Genomic DNA, 18,324 nt, shown 5'->3' on the forward strand with positions numbered 1-18,324 from the left:
GACTCTTTTATATTGTTTAAAAAGGTGGCAAGGTCCATTTTTTCCCTTCTCCATAGTAGCTACTATCGATACCTTCTAAAAATAGATAATCTTCTAAAAAAATCTGGCAAAAAACAAGGAATAGATTAATAGACCAATCTTTTGACTGTGTTTTCTTAGTCTGCTACTTGATCTTTGGAATGGGTTCAGGCTAGCAGAGTAACTATTCGATGAAACAAAAGTCAGTGATGTCTTCCTTCTCATCCTCACACACACTGACCAGCGGATCTTTGTGCCGTGACAACTGAAGAATTACTAAGTGCTTGCCGATTTTTTGTGGCCTGGGCTATTTTTGTTCTGGTAGTGAAGAGAAATACACAGACATGTGGTAACCAGTAAACTTTGTGTGACTATCTATCTGAACGCAGAGGCCAGATGAGGAAAAGGGGCTAGAGTTTGGGGAATTGCTTCTTGAAAACTCACAGATGATAAATGGAACCAAACTGGTGTGTCACGTTCTCACTGAGAATGGTTTCTAACAAACAGTAATTGTTCTGCTGAAAATGTCATTTCATATTTTCATCTGTAGAAAAGTTCTACTAAAACACAGATTTTTCTCGGTTTCCTCTAGAGGGCAATGTCATATAAATATTTTAAGCAATTTTTGGGTTATGTCAACCAGGAATTTAGCCTGCCTTATCTAAGAATTCAAAAGACAGCAGTGAAAAGTGTTTCTTTACATGCTTTTTTAGGATGTGTACATACGTAATATAATTCAGTGCAGTAGCTAATCCATTTAAGGAGCACAGAAATATATTGTGCATTTTGGGCAGATTTGCCTATTGCAGAGAGGGAACTGCTCATGAAGACCTGACTCTTCCTTATACCTGTGCAGCTTCAAGGACTTTCAGCAGCTACTCCTTATTTAAAGTATTGTAAAAGAGATTATAATCCAGTCCTCTGATAATGAAGTTACCAGTTGCTGTAGTTTATGTTGTTAGCTGGAACTTCAGCTACCAGAGGATAGTGCAGAGGATAAATCTATGTACCAAGTCTAAGTGGTCCATAGGACCTAGTAAAGAAGAGGGGCTTGTGTTATTACTTAATTCCCTAAGAATTTAGGTATTCCCAAATTTATTAACGGTATTGCTTGTTTGATGGATGTTAGCAAGAGCACAATTTTCAAATGAATTGTCCACATAAATAGGTGCTAAAATTAGTAGGAATCAAAGGTGCCCACTCTGGACCTTAATAATTGAACTTAAGGGATATTCTCTTCTATTTTTAGTCACTGTAGTGTAAAAAATGGCAAATATGGATAAAGACTATTTTGTTTTTCCTAAAGCTCAGATGTATAATTTGAAACACGCTTACATGGGCACAAACTTCTTTTTTGTTGTCTCTATCATTATCTTCCTCCCTTCCCCCAGATCAACACTTCTAAAAGGGAAATTTGCTCTTGACTTCCCAACATGAAAATGGCTTTAGAGAAATCCTTTTACAATGAGTCTCCTTTCCCCTCCTGATGGTGACTAGTACTCTGGAGCATCACCATAATGACCTTATTGGATTAACTTGCAAATCCCATATGGTTACTGAATTTGTGGGTTAACATTCTTTGTAAAATACCTCTTCCAAAAAAGTAATGGGCAATCTGCAGTTGCCAAGTTCTCTAAATGAATAAACCTGTTTGTTTGTTTTTCCCCAAACAGGAAAAGAAATTAATTCAAGTGAACCCTTATTCCCAAAAGCCTTCTATTTGAAAACAAGGGCCTGTGAATAAAAAGAGCAATAGTTGCATTGGCCTCAAAGCCAGCAGGCATCAGGTAGCAAACCAGGATTTGCCCTCTACTTTTGAGTAATAGTAGCTCTAAGAAAAATCTGAGAACACAGCTCTTCTGCAGCCTTTACAAGTTAAATAGGTGATAACTGCTTTTTAATTACTGCTGCTGGCCAGGCAGGACTTTCTCTTAAACCATCTCTTAAAAACAATATGATAAGGAGTTTGTAAATTTTAAGTTTCTGGGAATTTTTTTTAGAGACACTAGTGGCAACTAAATATTCTTAATTTCATTTCTCATGCTGCATGGATCTCATTAATAGCTTCGTGTTTGAACTGCATATTCATCACCACGTTGGTTTAGGGCTCATGTTTGGATCTGGCTGGCTCCAGGATATCTGACAGCCTAATGCTTGACCACGGGGGATTATTCTTCGGCTGGGAGGAGCTGTGTTTGGGGCTGTAGGTGCACGGGGAGGTTGATTGCCCCTGAGCTGGGATCTCCGTATGTGGGCAGCCCTGTGAATGTCAGGCCTGCATGGCTGCAGGTACTGAAGGAACCACCAAGAGTTCATAGAATCATAGAATGTGTTGGGTTGGAAGGGTCCTTTAAAGGTCACCTAGTCCAACCCCCCTGCAGTAAGCAGGGACGCCTTTAACTGGATCAGGTTGCTCAGAGCCTCATCCAGCCTGGCCTTGAATGTCTCCAGGGATGGGGCCTCCACCACCTCTCTGGGCAACCTGTGCCAGTGTCTCACCACCCTCATTGTAAAGAACTTCTTCTAATGTCTAATCTAAACCCACCCTGCTCTAGTTTAAACCATTGCCCCTCGTCCTATCGCTACGTGCCCTTGCAAACAGCCCCTCCCCATCTCTCCTGTAGGCCCCCTTCAGGTACTGGAAGGGGCTGTAAGGTCTCCCCGGAGCCTTCTCTTCTCCAGGCTGAACAACACCAACTCCCTCAGCCTGTCCTCATAGCAGAGGTGCTCCAGTCCTCGGATCATCTTCATGGCCTTCCTGTTCATGACTTCAGCTCCTCCTGCTCTCTCTCTTTCTGTGCCCTCCTTGCTGGCGAGTGGTCTGAAGCGCAGCTTTCTTGCACAGAACAGCAAAGCTGTGCCTGAGGTCTCTGGCAATACCATAACACTGTGGCCTGCAGTGGAATTGTTTCCCCTTTGCCTCCATGGAAATGGTGAATCTCTGCCTTCCACAATCCATATCTGACCCATCAATACACAACATTGTCTTCTCTCTGATCTGGTTTTCGATCATTGCCTGAATTTGGAAAGTAAGCGGTATGTACGGCAGAGCAGAAAATTATTTAGTAAACTAGCTAATTTCATCGGGATGAACTATGTGGTTAAAATAAATCAGATTTCAATAATTCACCAGTTATGCTGTGCAGAAAGAAATAATAATAGCAAAAAAACAGTGTACAGATGCCAAATGGATCAGGAGTTAATGGCTGATGTGTGGAATTCAGTCAACAAGGGTTTACTGCAGGGCTCCGCCTTTAAATGGACCCTGTTTTAAATGGTGTATGAGAAAGGCAGAATCTCACTGCTTTATTCGAATTATTTTGTGGCTCAAATGCTTTCCCTGATGACCCAAGAATCAAATTATAAACTGTGGAAATGAGTTTAAGGGGAATCATCATTAAAAACAAAAAATCATGCAAGTTAGTAGAGAAGTAAACATCTGTCTCGAGAGAGGTGGATTTCACAAGAGCTTGAAAAAAAAACAGGTAAAAGACAAGAGGGTAGAAAAAATTTAGGATGGAAGAAGGACTTAGAAATTCATTAATTCTGGCTGGCTGAATAATAATCAAAAGTGTTTTGCCTAATATGTAATTAAATTAGATATCATTATCTGTTAAAACAGTTCAGCCAGCTCTAATAACCAAGGAAACCAATCCTGAGTCCAGGTGTCAGCTCCCATACTCCCTGAGGTTTTCCCAGCCTTGAGGATATTCTCTCATTTAATGATAGTATCAATAATAGCACTAAAGAGTATGAGGAGGCATATTCTGCCTTTTTATATAATCTTCAACATGCACAGCGGTGCACTCAGGACCCACTGGCCATGTACTGCATTAGAGGAGTCATGCATGACTTGGTGAAGCCAAGGCAAGATCTCCTTTAGATTAAAAAATATCATATACCTTGCAACGTACCAAGTCATAAGCTGGTGTAGGAATCCAGCATGAACGCAATGTAAAGAACTAGTTTAAATTCCATGTAAAGTTTTGTCTTCTTCACATAGTAGTAGTGTTTGTGACTTGCTTGCAGTTCATGTTGTTTTCTGCAGCGAGCCCGTGTGGGTTGCCTGCTTTGCCTTCCGCTTCTCTTCTGCATGCTTCTATTTTAAATCATTTACCTCTAAGTTGTTTAGAGAGAGTTGGGGTTGTTCAGCCTGGAGAAGAGAAGGCTTCAGGGAGACCTTACAGCCCCTTCCAGTACCTAAAGGGGGCCTACAGGAGACATGGGGAAGGACTCTTTGTCAGGAAGTGTAGTGATAGGACACGGGGTAACGGTTTCAAACTGAAGGAGGGGAGATTTAGGTTGGATATTAGGAAGAAATTCTTTACTGTGAGGGTGGTGAGGCACTGGAACAGGTTGCCCAGGGAAGCTGTGGATGCCCCATCCCTGGAGGTGTTCAAGGCCAGGCTGGATGGGGCTCTGAGCAGCCTGGTCTAGTGGGAGGTGTCCCTGCCCATGGCAGGGGGTTGGAACTAGATGATCTTTAAGGTCCCTTCCAACCCAACCCACTCAGTGATTCTGTGATTCTATAAGTTATGTTTGCATAAACTGTATATGACTTAGAGCTATGTATCTAACTCATGTCAGGGTCTTTCAGCCTAATGGATAGCATGTGTGGACTTGAGAAGTGTTGGGTCCTGGTCAAGCCTTTTCCCGCAGCTGGGAACAAGCCACAGCCCCGGTGACAGGGAGGTGATGACAGCATCTCACTTTCTGCAGGTGCTTGAGCTCTCTGGGGGAAAAGCACGTTATTAAATGTGGGGTTTTACTGCGAAGCATTTCTTTCCAGATACCTGCCCGTCTGTTGAAGGGTTATAAAGTCAGAGCAGCTTCATAAGGGCTAAAATTCTTTGAAATACCTATTTCTGCAGAAGTACATTTGAGCAATACAAATAAGCCCTATTTTATGAGATACCTGGTTATGAATTTAGCCACTATCCAGTCTTCCCAAGTGTCTCCAAGAGGCATCACTGCAAACAAGTGAGACTTATTTACCTGTAGGGTTTTGCTAGAATAATGACAGAATGGAAAAACTGAATTCTGTTTTTCCGAGGCCTTGAAGCCAAAATATTGTCCTTTTCTGCGCCTAGTGCAGACTTTGAGGGGAAAAAAAAGCAACAAAAAAACAACCTTGTTTTTGTCGTGGTGCTCCAGCCAACATGCAGCTGAAGTTTGATTTCCAGATACAGTATTTGAGGTTTGTTGTGAAGTGAGAAGGTCCAAAGCCAAGCCTGCTGGAGCTGCCAGTATTCTAGTTGGAGCAATCACTCCAGTTTATAAAACTTTGCATATTGTACCCTCACCGGGTTATCTTTCAGAGATGAAAGTGCAAAAGTCTAACAGGGCAGCTCTGGATGTGGGACCCTGGGGAAAAAAGAGCCACTTTGGAGCTTTACTGGGGAAAACGTAATGACATGCTTTCCTGTTCACTGCGGCTCTTATTTGGTGAGAACTTCCTTGCAAGTATAAACAGGCTCCTTGGGAAGCAACTGAGCTTAGGAGGAACCAGTATCAGTGTCAAGATAAGCATGCAAGAAAAACAGGATTAAATATACCCATGTAATTCATCTCATGGCTGCCTGGCTGCATAGTGGGAAAAGTCTGGTAATGCTGGGAGCATCTCCCTGCCCCAGCCCCGAAGATAATCCTCTCTTGTGGTCACCTTGCACACGTTCCCCTTGTTTTTTGGTCCTCCATTTGGTATTTAGGGAGCCCGTGGGAGATGTGCAGTGACGGAGCGGGAGTTTCAGGCGTGGACACAAGGAGGAGGTTTGTGCCGCTGCTCATGTTGTCCAGGGACTTCTGTTTCTGGGGTTCCCCAGACTCCTCTTCTGAAGACTAACTTTGTGCAGGGAATGGGACAAAAAAAAGTGAACATGAGGCCAGGCTGAGGGTTTCCATCTTGGTCACTTTTTGCCGCCTGCTCTTTTGGCAGCATTCATCAAAGCAGTCTGAAAATTGTGTCCTGGAGGAACGGCTTGATTGAATATTTAAATTTTAAACTTACCGTGGCTCTTATTTTTCCCCAGGTCAGCTGCATATTGGAACTTTTAACCTTTAGATTGTGCCAATTGATCAAAATGTTCCTGTGTAGTCACTGCGGCCTCTTTCTTTTTTTTTTTTTTTTGTTTCCCCTTCAATTGATGGGAAAATCTGCTCCTGACTTGGGAAGGAGGTATGGGACCTTACCAAATGAAAGCCTGAAATCATGGAATAGCATTTGTTGCTCTTAATACCCCTTCTCTTTGCTTTCAAAAGGGAAATTATTTTTCACTCCTTATAATTTTTTCATCCCCCCAGGCATTTTACATAAACACTGTAGGGGAAGGGGATGAATCCCAAATGTTAGGGCATACAGGAGTGATTCCTGATTTCCATATATGTAAGGATTATGCGAGGGTAAATCAATTAACTAAAGAGGTGAGTCTTGGTTTATGACCACGTAGAAGGAGAACTGGACATGCAAGATGTGTTTTCAAATATGGTCAGCTGCCACAGATTGGTCCATAAGGAAACATCACAGCTCCAAAAAATTAACATGAAGCTAAGGACCAGTCATAAATCTCTCACCCAACAAGATACAGTGATACCCTAGTGAAAAACCCAAAATGGATCAGAAATCCAAGAAAGATCCTGCCCACAGCACCCATAAGCATGATGCCTGAGATCTGCAGTTAGTACCAGATGCCACTGATACATGGCGTGGAGCCTGTAACAAAGACACGCTGGACCCATCCAGCCCAAGCGAGAAGCCTTGCAGATTAAATTTGTGTTAGTTGGAGCCTGTAGATTGCTTTAGCAAGCAAAATTGAGCCTGGGTGTTAAGATGATCTGGATCAAGAAATCCAAATTAGGTTTCCTCCTTAAAGAGAAACGAGCACGTTTTGGCACTGGTTTTCGTAACGGTTTTAGAAAGAAAATATTTGGAAACAGATGCAGTACGTTTCTGTATATTAAATCCAGTCTGTGAAATAAAACTACTCTCTCTGACTGCACAGAATGGTCAGAAGACTTCTGGAACAAAATCCTCCCTAAATCTCATGTATGTTTTAAGGAAGACTCTTGAAACATTAATAAGTGGCAAGTGGATGGCACGTTCTGACACGCGCTGGGAAGTACGCACAGATAAAATGCAGGATGGTTGGTGATGTTTAAAAAGCAAACAAGATCTGGGCTTCCACTTTGAATATCATAAGGTAGGGAGCACAGCATTATTGCATTAATGGAGGCTAGTCTAGCATAAAATGAAAGCCACATTTGGAACAATCTCTGCATCCCTGGTTTAGGACACTGGGGAGAGTAATATAAAATAACTCCAGGGTGGAGCACAGGTTGCTGGAGGGGGCAGCCTCTGCTGTAACCTACATTATTTTTGTAGTTAAAGAGAAGGCGAAAATGTTGCTTTGAGAGGAAATCCTAGTGAGCAGGCACATATGGGCAGTGCATTTGCCGGGGGGGGGAGTTAGCCCTCAAACAGAGAGCCTTGTAGCCCTACCTGCTAGGCAAGCCCACCCTAGCTGGGGTGCTGCCAGTGCAGGTAGAGCCTGAGCATCCCGCTGGGTGTTCGCACAGGGGTAAAAGGCTCCGTTCCCTCAGCTTTGCTCTGAAAAGGCACCATGCCAGAGCTTGCCTTGCTCCCCATGGAGGTGCGCTGCAGTGTCGGGATGCTCCTGGCAGCCTTCACCAGCAGAAGGGTGGCCTTCCTTCCCTGTCCCAGCATCACGGTGCAGGCGAGGTTGTGGCTGGGGCTGGGAACGGGCACCAGCCTTCCTTTCTTCTGGCCCTTCCCTCTCTCGTCTTTACCTTATCCCCCCTCGTGCTTTTTCTGGGATGTGTGCTCATGTCCCGTTCCGTGTCACGGCTAAACCACTTCCAGTACTGGAAGCAGGGGAAGGCAGGGAGAGCATCTGGAGGGACCACCTGGGAGCTGATTGCCAGCAACATCCTGGTGAGGTAGTTGACCTCTTGGCCAAATTAATCTCTGGTAGATTTGGAGATCCCAGTACGAGGCATGGGCGGCAGTGGGTGTGCAGAGCCCTCCCAACCTTCAACAGCACCTTGCTACCTCAAGCTACTATCTGGCGGGTCTTAAGTACATTTTTCCCCTATCTCTTGACCCTTTTGGGTTAATAATGAGATGTACATCGCATACTGTGTGTACAGAGTCTCGTTGCTGGGAGATTCAGATCGCTGCTCTTGTGCAAAGGAAACAAACCCCGTGGGTATCTGCGTTCCCCGAGGCTGCTGAGCACCCCGTGCAACATTTTACACTCAGCAGAGCTTAGCAGAGTTAAAAATAGTTCTTGTTGTCAAAATATTTCTTGGTAGTAAAAACGTCCTTAGGATACTTTGTGAAGTGGTAACCTTTGGACCAAACAGGGTAAGGAAAAATCAGAACACACGTCTTCAACACTGCAAAAACAAACCCCAAAAGTTTGTCTTAATTGCGCAATACGGGAGAAAGGTTAAGAGCAGAGAAAACTGGCATCACCTCGGGGAGGGAAAGAATGGAATTTAAATAGAGATCTAAGGGTGAGTACATAATGTAAAATATTATATCTTTGTGAAGTATTTTTCCCTTGGTGCCTGAAAGATTATCTGGGAGAAAATGCCTGGCTCTGTGTAGTGGATAAAGGTCTTGCGGGGAGTCTTTTGAATTCAAGGCAGGGTAAAACCTGACTTTTTTTTTTGTTTGTTTTTAAAGGGTAATGTAAATTCTAAATTTGGCCCCCAAGTTATAATTTCTAAAACCAAATGTAGATAAGTGTTTCCACCCTGGAAAGAAAAATAACCTTAGTGATGACAGATTGTTTTGTGCAAACGCATGTTCCTGTGTAGAGTCTGAAACCTGGGCTGTACAGGTAAAGAAGTGAATGTATGAAGTGAACAGAAATTAAAATTAAACAGAGGACATTACTGAGACAAAGACAAACAGTAAACAAGGACTGAGATGTGAAAGACAGCTTGATGACTTTTTTCATTTTAATAACTGTAGCTGGTGTTAAATGTAGCAGAAAAGGCAAATTGCTTTAAGACCGTGTGATTTCTAGGTTATTACCCTCTGTTTTACTTCAGCAGACTAGTACATTTTCTTATATCTGTTTTTTGCTCTCCAATCTTGAGTTACTGCTTTGTATTTTGACGTTAAATACAGTATACTTAATGCCATGTAAATCTCCACTGTTGGGTACTAATTGATATTCTATTATTCTGGTAATACCTGAATTAGAGAACTGCTGGGTGAGAAGGCTTTATCCCCTATAGATTTGTAGTAACCTCTAAATAAATTCTATGAGCACATAAAGAAATTAAATAAAAAGTGAGCTCAGAACTATAAAATGTAGATACACTGCATCACAGTTTGGAGTTGCATGGAATATTCTCTAAAAGTAGGAATTTTTTCATATATATAATTGATTTTTAAAACGATCAGCTTATTACTAAACTGTAAATGCATAAAATCATCTCTAATATGGCTGCTTACTAAACATTATGACTTTCACAAACAACTCTCTGCCCACAGAGCTGAAGCTCTGGCTAATGGGGTATATTTGGAAGAGGTGTTCCAGAAGAGGGCTTGTGGGGAGCTGTAGGACAGGGTTATCCATACAGTCAGTCTTAGGACACCCACTGCCCCCCCAGGAAACCCCAAGCAAACAAAAAAACCCCCAAACCAGTCCACTGGAGAAATTTGCTGAAAATTTCTGTTTTGAAGACTAGTGAGCTTTCACATTTTAAACATCAATTAGCCTTGATATAGGAAGTTTCAATGTAAGCTCTCTGGGACAAAGACCCCAGGTCCGTATTTTCATTACAAATGACTGACAGTATTTTGATCGCAATAAAAATGATAATAATGGATAAATTAATAGATTAATAAAATTGAATGGTTCAGTTTCCCAGCAGCTCTCAATACTCCTTCTTATGATTAGCTTTTCATATTTTGCCAAAGAAACCCTGCCTTCTATAACAGGAGAAAACATCTGTACCCCACATAAGTAAGGAGAACAGCTGAACAGCTTGCTGACACACAGGGACAAGACACCAGAACATCCCCCCCCACCCCCCCCCACCCCGCCCCCGCCAAAAAAAAAATCACTGAAAAACATCTCATTCCATACTATTTGTATGGTGGGAGGAACGAGAGAGTGTTTACAAATAATTCTAGCATAGCTCTTGCAAGGGCCTGTCTGCCCGCAATTTGCACATAAAACCCCACTGAAGATTAAGGGCTGGGGTGTTTCCAGCCAGACCTGGAGCTGTTTGGAATTTTTTTGGTCATTGGCATTTTTTCTGTACACCCCGTGAGTGGCTGGCAGGGGGTTTGCAGGCGGCAGGAGAGGACCCGGGTGTGCCTGCAAGCCGAGCCCCGGGTGGCTCTGGGGGGATGCTGGCTGTGGGCTCTGGTATTCAGCTCTCCAGGGCTGTTTATAGTACTTGTGTGTTGGAGCTATTAAACTTGCATTTTTTTCAATTTTTTTTTTTTAAATGACTTTTGTTGTGCTTGTGGGGAGCAGAAATGGTACGGGAAAAGTTTTCTCTGTGGCATTTGTCTCATAGCATAATAGCATCTGGTGCAGAAATGGGGCTTTCTGGAGGTGGTGTTTGAGGAGATTTAGGGAATTCAGTGGCCTGAATGCACTGAATCGGCAAAACGAACTGTGGGGAGATTCACGCGGAGGTCAGGGAAGGGATTTTTGTATTTACCCTGGCATGCCCGGGAGCAGAATGTGTCTTTTGCAGTCCTTGGCTCTGCCTTGGCGCGCTGGACTCCTATGCACTGTTAACCTTCTTTTGTGTCATTTTTGTGGTTTCTGGCGCAGTTTGCTGTTTTCTTTTAGGAAAAAATGGAACATCATATTGTTGTTTTGGGTTGTATGTGGTCCTGGATGTAGATGCTTATTGTGTCTTCAGAAGAATTCCATTTAATTCTGTATATTCATTTTGCTGCCCATCAGATCCACAAAAGTCTTGAATCCTGGGAACATGTACCATATAATTGGCTTTATCTGTGTGTGTTGTGTGTCGGGGGTGTCAGACATCTGGTGCCCAGGACACAGCAGTGTCGGGAGAATGCAAATGACCGTGTCTGTTGTAAAGGACAAATTTTTCTAGTGCTTCCAGCTGCTGAAGGTAACATTTGAGATAAAGCTTAAATGTAGTGCAGTTTTAGGTACTCGGGAACAGACCTGGCACTTATGAACTCTCCTCAGCCGCCTCCTCGAAGTGTTAACGTCTAATACTAACACATTAGTGGAGCTGGTTTCAGTGACATTTAGTTTGTACGAGTGTGGCTCTGAGGTGATTTGTGTTCATCGCTGTTTTTGTGAATGTGAATCAAGAACTTGCATGGGCAAAGAGAAGATGATGAGTAAAGAACCAAAAATAACGGTAGCCCCTAACACGCCATGCAGCATTTTCCTTGTGAAGTGGCATGGGATGCAACTGCATCTTTATTAGCTAAGTACCAAACTGCTTTTTCTGCAGCCTTCTTTTGACTGCAACCTGAAAGTTTCACTAGTTCATAGTTTCTCCATCCTTAATTTGCTCCATCCTTGATTTTTCACTCCTGAAATTCAAGCTAGGAAGGAATTTGATGCCCTGTTCTGTGGGGCAGTAGAAGATGGTCTGGTCTAAGTAGTTCCCCTTGTTGTTTGTATATGTGCGTGGTGTTTTCTTTTGGATAGATTTGCTCTATGTGTTTATAAATCAATGCTTTACCTGTAAAAAATCATATGATTCAAATCTTCTTTTGGCTTGTATCACCACAAATTACACAGAACCACAGAATCACAGAAGTGAAGTGCCCACCTGGCACTGGAAGTGCCCAGCGGTTTTGGACTTTCCTGGTGCCCAAGAGCCTGTTTCTGTGCTCTCATCCACGGGACGTTGCTGTTGTTCGTCTGTCTCCTTGTCCCATGGGGACCTCCCCATGCCATTTCCCTGCCTGCCATGCCTCCTCATGCCAGCTGGGAGGAGAAACCACCTTCTCACACGCTCTGGCTGCTTCTGCCTTGATTTTACTGGGCAGGACTTCGCATTTTCCTTTGCATTTGAATAGGAAGTTAGGTCATATCTGTGGCCCATAGATAAACATTTCATGGAGCTTTCTGGACTTCCAGTACCATAGGAGACTCTGCGGGATAAACCCCTGTGGTCTCTTTTCTGCTTATGACTGTAGCCTAAATAGTTAGGGGGACAAAAGAAGGCATCCCAGGCTGTGATTCCTGCTCCAAAACTCTTTTGTATTGTTATAATAACCGGGTTGTGGACACAATGCAGTTTTTAGGGCAGGGACTCAGGACAACCTCTCCTCCCACGTGAATGTCCTGAATTTTGCATTCTCTTTTGCACAGAGGAATGCAGTTAAAAGAAGAGGTGACGGAGAGGGCTTAGGCAGGAGGCGTCTGGAGGCTACTTATTTTCCCAGGGAAACAGTGCTAGGGAAATACCGCTGGTGCGCATTTCTCTCCTCTCACACAGAACTTGCGGTCCGTACCCCAGATGAGCTCCCCAACCCCTGTGCTGCCAGAGGACGGACACAGCCATCACACCCTACTCCTCTCACTGTGCTCAAAATCTTATCTCTGCTTTTTAAATGAAGGGGCTTATGAGTTGTTGGGTTTGGGGGTGGTTTTTTTAGTTTTTTGTTTTTTGTTTTTTTTTTTTTTTCCTCAGGAGATGTCAGGCCATGAATCACGATTGGAAGGGAGGCATTTCCTGGTTAGCAGTGTTGAGCCCCAGAAAGAGGCACATCCCAAGGATTAGCTCTAGCTATGTTAACTGTTGGTGTGCTCAATTTTGACACCTAATTAACTACCTGCTTGCCTGGGAGCTGAGGCACTGACACCAGGCTGTGCATTTTGCTCCAAGGAACAAAGCCTGGAGTCTTCTGTCTCCCTCTGAACTCCTGTCTCCCTCTAAACTCCTGGAAGGCTGAAAATCACGCTGAAAATTCTGAAAAACACGAGGGACGGTTCTTTCTGTGTAGGGTAGTACTGTATATGAGAGCCAGGACTCCTGTGAGCAAAGCTAAGCTGTTAAGAGACTGCTTGAATGCAGCATGGGGCTCAGTGGAAGAGTTTCATCCTTGTCTATCTTGATTACAGCCTGATCTGCTCACTCCTTGGGCAAATATAATAATTTTTTTTTTTTTTTAATACAGTTACAGGAAGGCGTTGTTCCCTGGTGTAAGGCCAGAACTTCTGTCATTAAAAGATGACTCTGACCACGGTTGCGTAGTTGAGACACTAGAAGTAAAAAATGCAATATTGGTTATAACCTGTGTTAGGCCTGCCGGGAACTGGCTGCCACACACCTGAAAAATGGCCGTGAGATGTTAAATGACAGCCTGTGATAAAGACGCATCAGAAGAAAACAGCCCCTTGTTGTTGTGTGGAGGCGGCAGTGGGGATTTTAATTGGGATACCCCGAGTGGGATCATTTTCCAAGCGGGGCCAAAGTATGCGGGATGGCTTTCAGCAGGAGAAAGGTTTGGATGGAGCAAGTGCGTAGGGAGGGAGAAACACCGTGTAAGGTCCCCTAAGACAGAGCCAGGCTGCTCCGGGGAGAGGGTGGTCACCGGGATGGGGGATGCAGCCAGGGGCCGGGGCTGGCACTGGGCACCGGGTGGTGGTGGGACACACAACGCTACGGCAATGTCGCGGGCTCCTGCGGGACGCCGGGCACGCCGGGGTGGAGAGGTGTTCCGTGCGGGTCCCGGCGCGCGGTGCGGTGGTGCAGGTCCCGTTGTGCGGTGCGGTGCACGGGTCCCGGTGCGCGGAGCGGTGCGGCGGCGCAGGTCCCGTTGTGTGCTGTGGTGCGGTGTGGTGCGGTGCACGGGTCCCGCGGCGCGGTGCGGCGCAGTGCAGTGGGGGCAGGTGGCGCGGGTCGCGGTGCGCGGAGCAGTGCGCGGGGCGGGTCCCGCCGCGCGGCGGTGCGCGGAGCGGTGCGCGGAGCGGGTCCCGGTGCGCGTGGCGGTGCGCGGGGCGGGGCGGCAACGCGGGTCCCGGGGCGCGGCGGGGCGCGGAGCGGGGCGGGGCGGCGGCGCGGGGCCGTGCGTGGCCGCCTGCAGCCGCGCCCCGCGCCCGGGAGGCGGCGGCGCCGCCGAAGGTGCCTCCCCGCCGGCGGCGGCAGCAGCAGCAGCAGCAGCAGCGGCAGCGGCAGAGGCGGCAGCAGCAGCCTCCGCCGGCGCGCAGCGGCTCCGCGGCTCGGTGCCGGCAGGTGATTAAGCGGATGAGCGGGCTGCGGGCGGGGATCAGCCGCGGCCGCCGGCTGCTGCGGGGAGGCTGAGCCCGGCGGCGAAGGGACGGGAGGCGCGGAGAGGTGCGCGGGGCGCGGAGCCGCAAGTTGTGTCGGTGGCCGGAGCGGGGCGGGGGTGCGCGGCGGACCCCGCGGAAGGTGGGGGACGGGACCGCGGTGCGGCTGCCGGGCGGCCCCGGGGGGGTTGTGTGTCCCGGTGGCGGGGGTGCCCCGCGGGAGCCGCTGCAGCGCCGTGTGCGGAGACCCCCCCACCCCGAGCCGGGCTGGGGGCTCCTGGCTCGGGGCTGGGCAGAAACTTTGGGTGCGGTGTGGCGTGAGCGTCGGGTCTCCCGTGGGGACGGGTCTGGGTCCGAAACCGCCGAGCAGTTCGTTTGGGGAAAACCTCCCCAACTCTAGGCGCAAAACGCCTTCCTGGAGGACACATGAATACCAGATTTTTAAAATGAAAGCGCTGCTGAAAGCCTTGCAGAGGAGCTTCGCTTGGCAGGCTCGTGCACTGAAGGCTTTTAATAAAGAAAATATATTGTCTTCCAACTGGATGCAAAAAATAGAGCTGAATTATCACTTCCCTAAATCATGATTTCTGGCTTTCAGTTAGGAGAGCTTTTGGTGGCATTCAAGTGCCACAGCCATCATGTTCTCTAAATATCTCCTAATCCTCAAGCAAACAAAAGTCTGTTGGTGTTTAGTGGGTTTTGTACATGTAGGGCATAGGCGCACTTCGTTCTTACTTCATATTTACTTTATGTTGATACAGATTCAATGCTTCTGCTCAGCCCTGCGTTTTGGCAGGGTCCTCTCTTGCAGCGGAACTGGGGGGACCTTCTAAATGAAGCTAACAAGTAAAATATGCTTTGAAATGGAGTGCAGATGGGAAACGTCTTAAGTATTGTGTTGCACAACAGTGCGCTCTCTGTGTGTGCCATTCAGCCCACAAAACTCTAGGTTTTATGAATGCATCCACAAGCTGAAGTGGACCCTGCACTGTTCAGAAATACCATGGATTAAAGTCTGGAACAGCAGCAGTTCCGATGAGAAAGGTTCATTTGTTTCTTTCCTGACAGTACTTCTAATGCCTAACACCTCTGGTCAGCGTGGTTGTTAGAAACATGTATGCGTCCTAAGTTTTTAATTCCAAAGCATTCTCAAATTATTGAATAAGAAGAGTAGCTGGTGTTTGCTGGCTCAGGTGGATGGTGTTTTAACTTTTCTCGAGCTGTTTTGTGAGTTACGCAGCTGTCTCTTGCATCCTGAAGCATTATTGTGGATTGCCGTTTCATACCGACTGATAGTAGCGCTCTTGACAGTAGAAATCGGCGTTCTCTACCCCAGTTTCTTTACCCCACATCCCACCCTTCTTCACGGTAGGGAGTGTCTCTTTGGCTCCATCTCCTGGCTCAAAAAGGGGATCCCCCTTCATGGAGGGGCTGTGGAGAGGTGGGAAGCCTCTGGGTGGTGTTGGTAAAAGGTGGGCGAGAACAGTGATGGAAGCTGCTTCTTGGACTCGAACTGTGATCTTGGGATCTGTTGCAGCAGGGCACCTGCAGCTTCCAACTGGAGTGGGAATTAGGTCCTCGCTTTTTGCATGGGAAGGGAGCATGTCTCTTGTGTTACTTCTGCTTATGTCTTGGGAAGACTTTTGACGTAGTGACTAAATATTATCGTGGTATTTAGAAGACCATAATTTAGTATTTCATTCCTCGCATGGATCTGCTGGAAGGGTTAGTCATCTTGCCTGATATATCTCTGTGCGTGATCTTTTGGTGGAAATGTGTTAATGATACATCCTTTATGTCATGATTTTTCTGCATGGTCAGGAAAGTGTGTTGCCTGCAAATTATTAATCCACTTGAAATAGAAAACCTGTGGCAGTGTGGAAGGACCTTGCTGTGATTTAGCAGATATATGACTATGCATGGACTTTGAGCAGAGGGAATCCCATTCTGCAAGCACAGTAAGATCCTTCCTTTGTGGGGGATCTCCTGCATGCCCTGTTTTTAGTGGAGAAAACTTTGTTCAAGTGCAAAAGACAGGAGAAAAAGAGCCTTAACCAGACCGTAGACCAGGATACCTGTCCTCCCCATGACAGCCAGACTTCTGTATCTACTTACCCCCCATGAGAGCCAGACTTCTGTATCTACCCACTGTGCCCCAAAGGGAAGGGAGGAGGTGGCAGGCTCTGTTCTGGCACTGACCATCAGCCCTTGAGATGCTGTTGGGAGGAGCAGAGCAGTAAGGTGTTAACGCTCTGGAGCTGGCAGATATGTGAAATTGCAAAGATCTCTTTTGTTTCTCTGTAGATGTCCTGTGTATTCCGGCAAATACTAAATAGGTCTTTATTTGTCAGTGCCACTTAATGCCTTGTTATTATTGTTTAAAGTATGGTAAGTGAGGAGGGATTGGGGTAAGAACTGATGAAGACACCATGGTGTGGTGTGGGTGTTACCTATTTATTTTTTTTTTAATTTGAGTGGCACTGTCCCTTTCTTTGAATCCTAAGGAATGGAAATGCCATGGATCTTTCCTTGCCAAGGGAGGGGTCTGGAGCTCAGTCATAGTGGATATAGCCCTCCTTATGGACACTAGGGTTTTTTTGCCCTAGTGCACAGCGTTCCCTGTTTGCATGCAGCGATGTTCCCCCTCAAACATGCAGTCTGGCAGTGGGGGAGTCCCTGGGAAGAGGACAGCCTCTCGTGAGCTGTGGTGGCCCAGGGCTTCTCTCCAGTCATCCAGAACCTCTCCCTTGAGGCTGAACATCGGTGTGTCTCTGAAAGCGTGTTATGTCCACCGAGTCCACTGCAGAGGAAAAAAAAGGTGCTTCTCATCAGATTTGCTCAGTATATCTTCTGAAGTCTGCGCCTAGCTTTTTAGCATGCTTTGCGCCTGCTGCGACCACAGAGCCACCAGCACCAGCCTTCCAAGGCTGAGCTGAATTATTTTCCGACTTACGTATCACCAAGAGACGCATCAGCTACAAGAGATTCCAGCTGCAGAACGTGTGTGTGCGCCGTCTTGTTCAGATGTTATTTCCTTAATAAAATTGCTCGTTTGGCGTAAAAGAGTTGTTGGCTGGTTTTGGGTGTGGGGCTTTTTCCCCCCGCCTCCCTCCTTCCAGCCCTGGGATACAACAGTCAACTTGTGTTCTCTCTGACTTGTCCTGGAAGTTAATTTAAGGTACAGTCCGCAGTCCTGGTAGAGCTGTGACTGCAGAGGACTTGAGGTAGTAGCCGGTTTGACATGTGGGGATAGAAATGGGTGGTTTTGTGGGTACTGTGTGTTCGCAAAGGACAGGAGAAAGGCAGCAGCCCTTGAAGAATCCTTCACAGGCTTTAACTGGGGAGCTGCCTACACCCAGCCTCTTGAAAATCCTGTCCGCAAGGACTCTACTGAAATTTGGTTCATCTCGATACGCCCTGACTTCACACACAAACTCATGCACACGTGCGTTCATTTGCTGTAGGCTGAGGCACGTTTCTTCAGAGTCCTGTCGCTTTTCTTCTTCCCTGCCCTTCCTCCTTCTCCCCCTCCTCCAGACCTTGCCTCGTGGTCACTGTCGCTCCATCCAAAAGGTCTGGTTCTCAGTGAAGCCTGCGAGGTGGTGTGCAACCTGCGGAGCAGGATTCGGAACATCTGCTCTACCTGATGGACAGGAAGCATTTTGCTCATTGTAGGAATGCCGTCACTTCTGGAGTAAATGCACTCGGTGTTTTGCTAGGCTAAAGGCTTGCAAGAGCCTGAGGCTGCCGATGAGGAATAATACATTTAGTTAAAATACACAGTGGAATTCTGTTATTGTAATCCAAAACATAGTAAGTGAGTGAGAGCTTAACCCAGGATTCAGGGCAAATGTTCTCATTTCTGCAGAGGGCTCCGTGAATCTTGAGTGATCAGTGACTGAAGTCACTTGTCACTTAAGCCAAAAGCTGGCACAGGTCCCGGTCCCTTTTCCGGAGTTGTGTAAAACTGGGGTGCATGGAAATGCCTCAGCTTTGGAACCCAGCCTTAGTCCACCTGGTGGCCCAGAGGTGCATCTCCAGGGCTTCT

The 18,324-nt window shown here is 46.3% G+C and overlaps 1 protein-coding gene across 3 annotated transcripts in view; it reads left to right on the forward strand.

The window, feature by feature from the left end:
* The window catches only part of PDZD2 (PDZ domain containing 2), a 213,893-nt gene that overhangs the window by 76,062 nt on the left and 119,507 nt on the right, over positions 1-18,324 (forward strand). Inside the window, exon 1 of one of the 3 annotated variants that reach the window (XM_063320538.1) lies at positions 14,234-14,343. The exons of the other annotated variants lie outside the window; for them this stretch is intronic. The gene's annotated coding sequence lies outside the window, so the exon portion shown is untranslated. Of the gene's footprint in view, positions 1-14,233; positions 14,344-18,324 lie in introns of those variants that run through there. 3 annotated transcript variants of the gene reach the window in all.

The sequence above is a fragment of the Chroicocephalus ridibundus genome, chromosome Z (assembly GCF_963924245.1).
Source record: "Chroicocephalus ridibundus chromosome Z, bChrRid1.1, whole genome shotgun sequence".
Taxonomy (NCBI): Eukaryota; Metazoa; Chordata; class Aves; order Charadriiformes; family Laridae; genus Chroicocephalus; species Chroicocephalus ridibundus.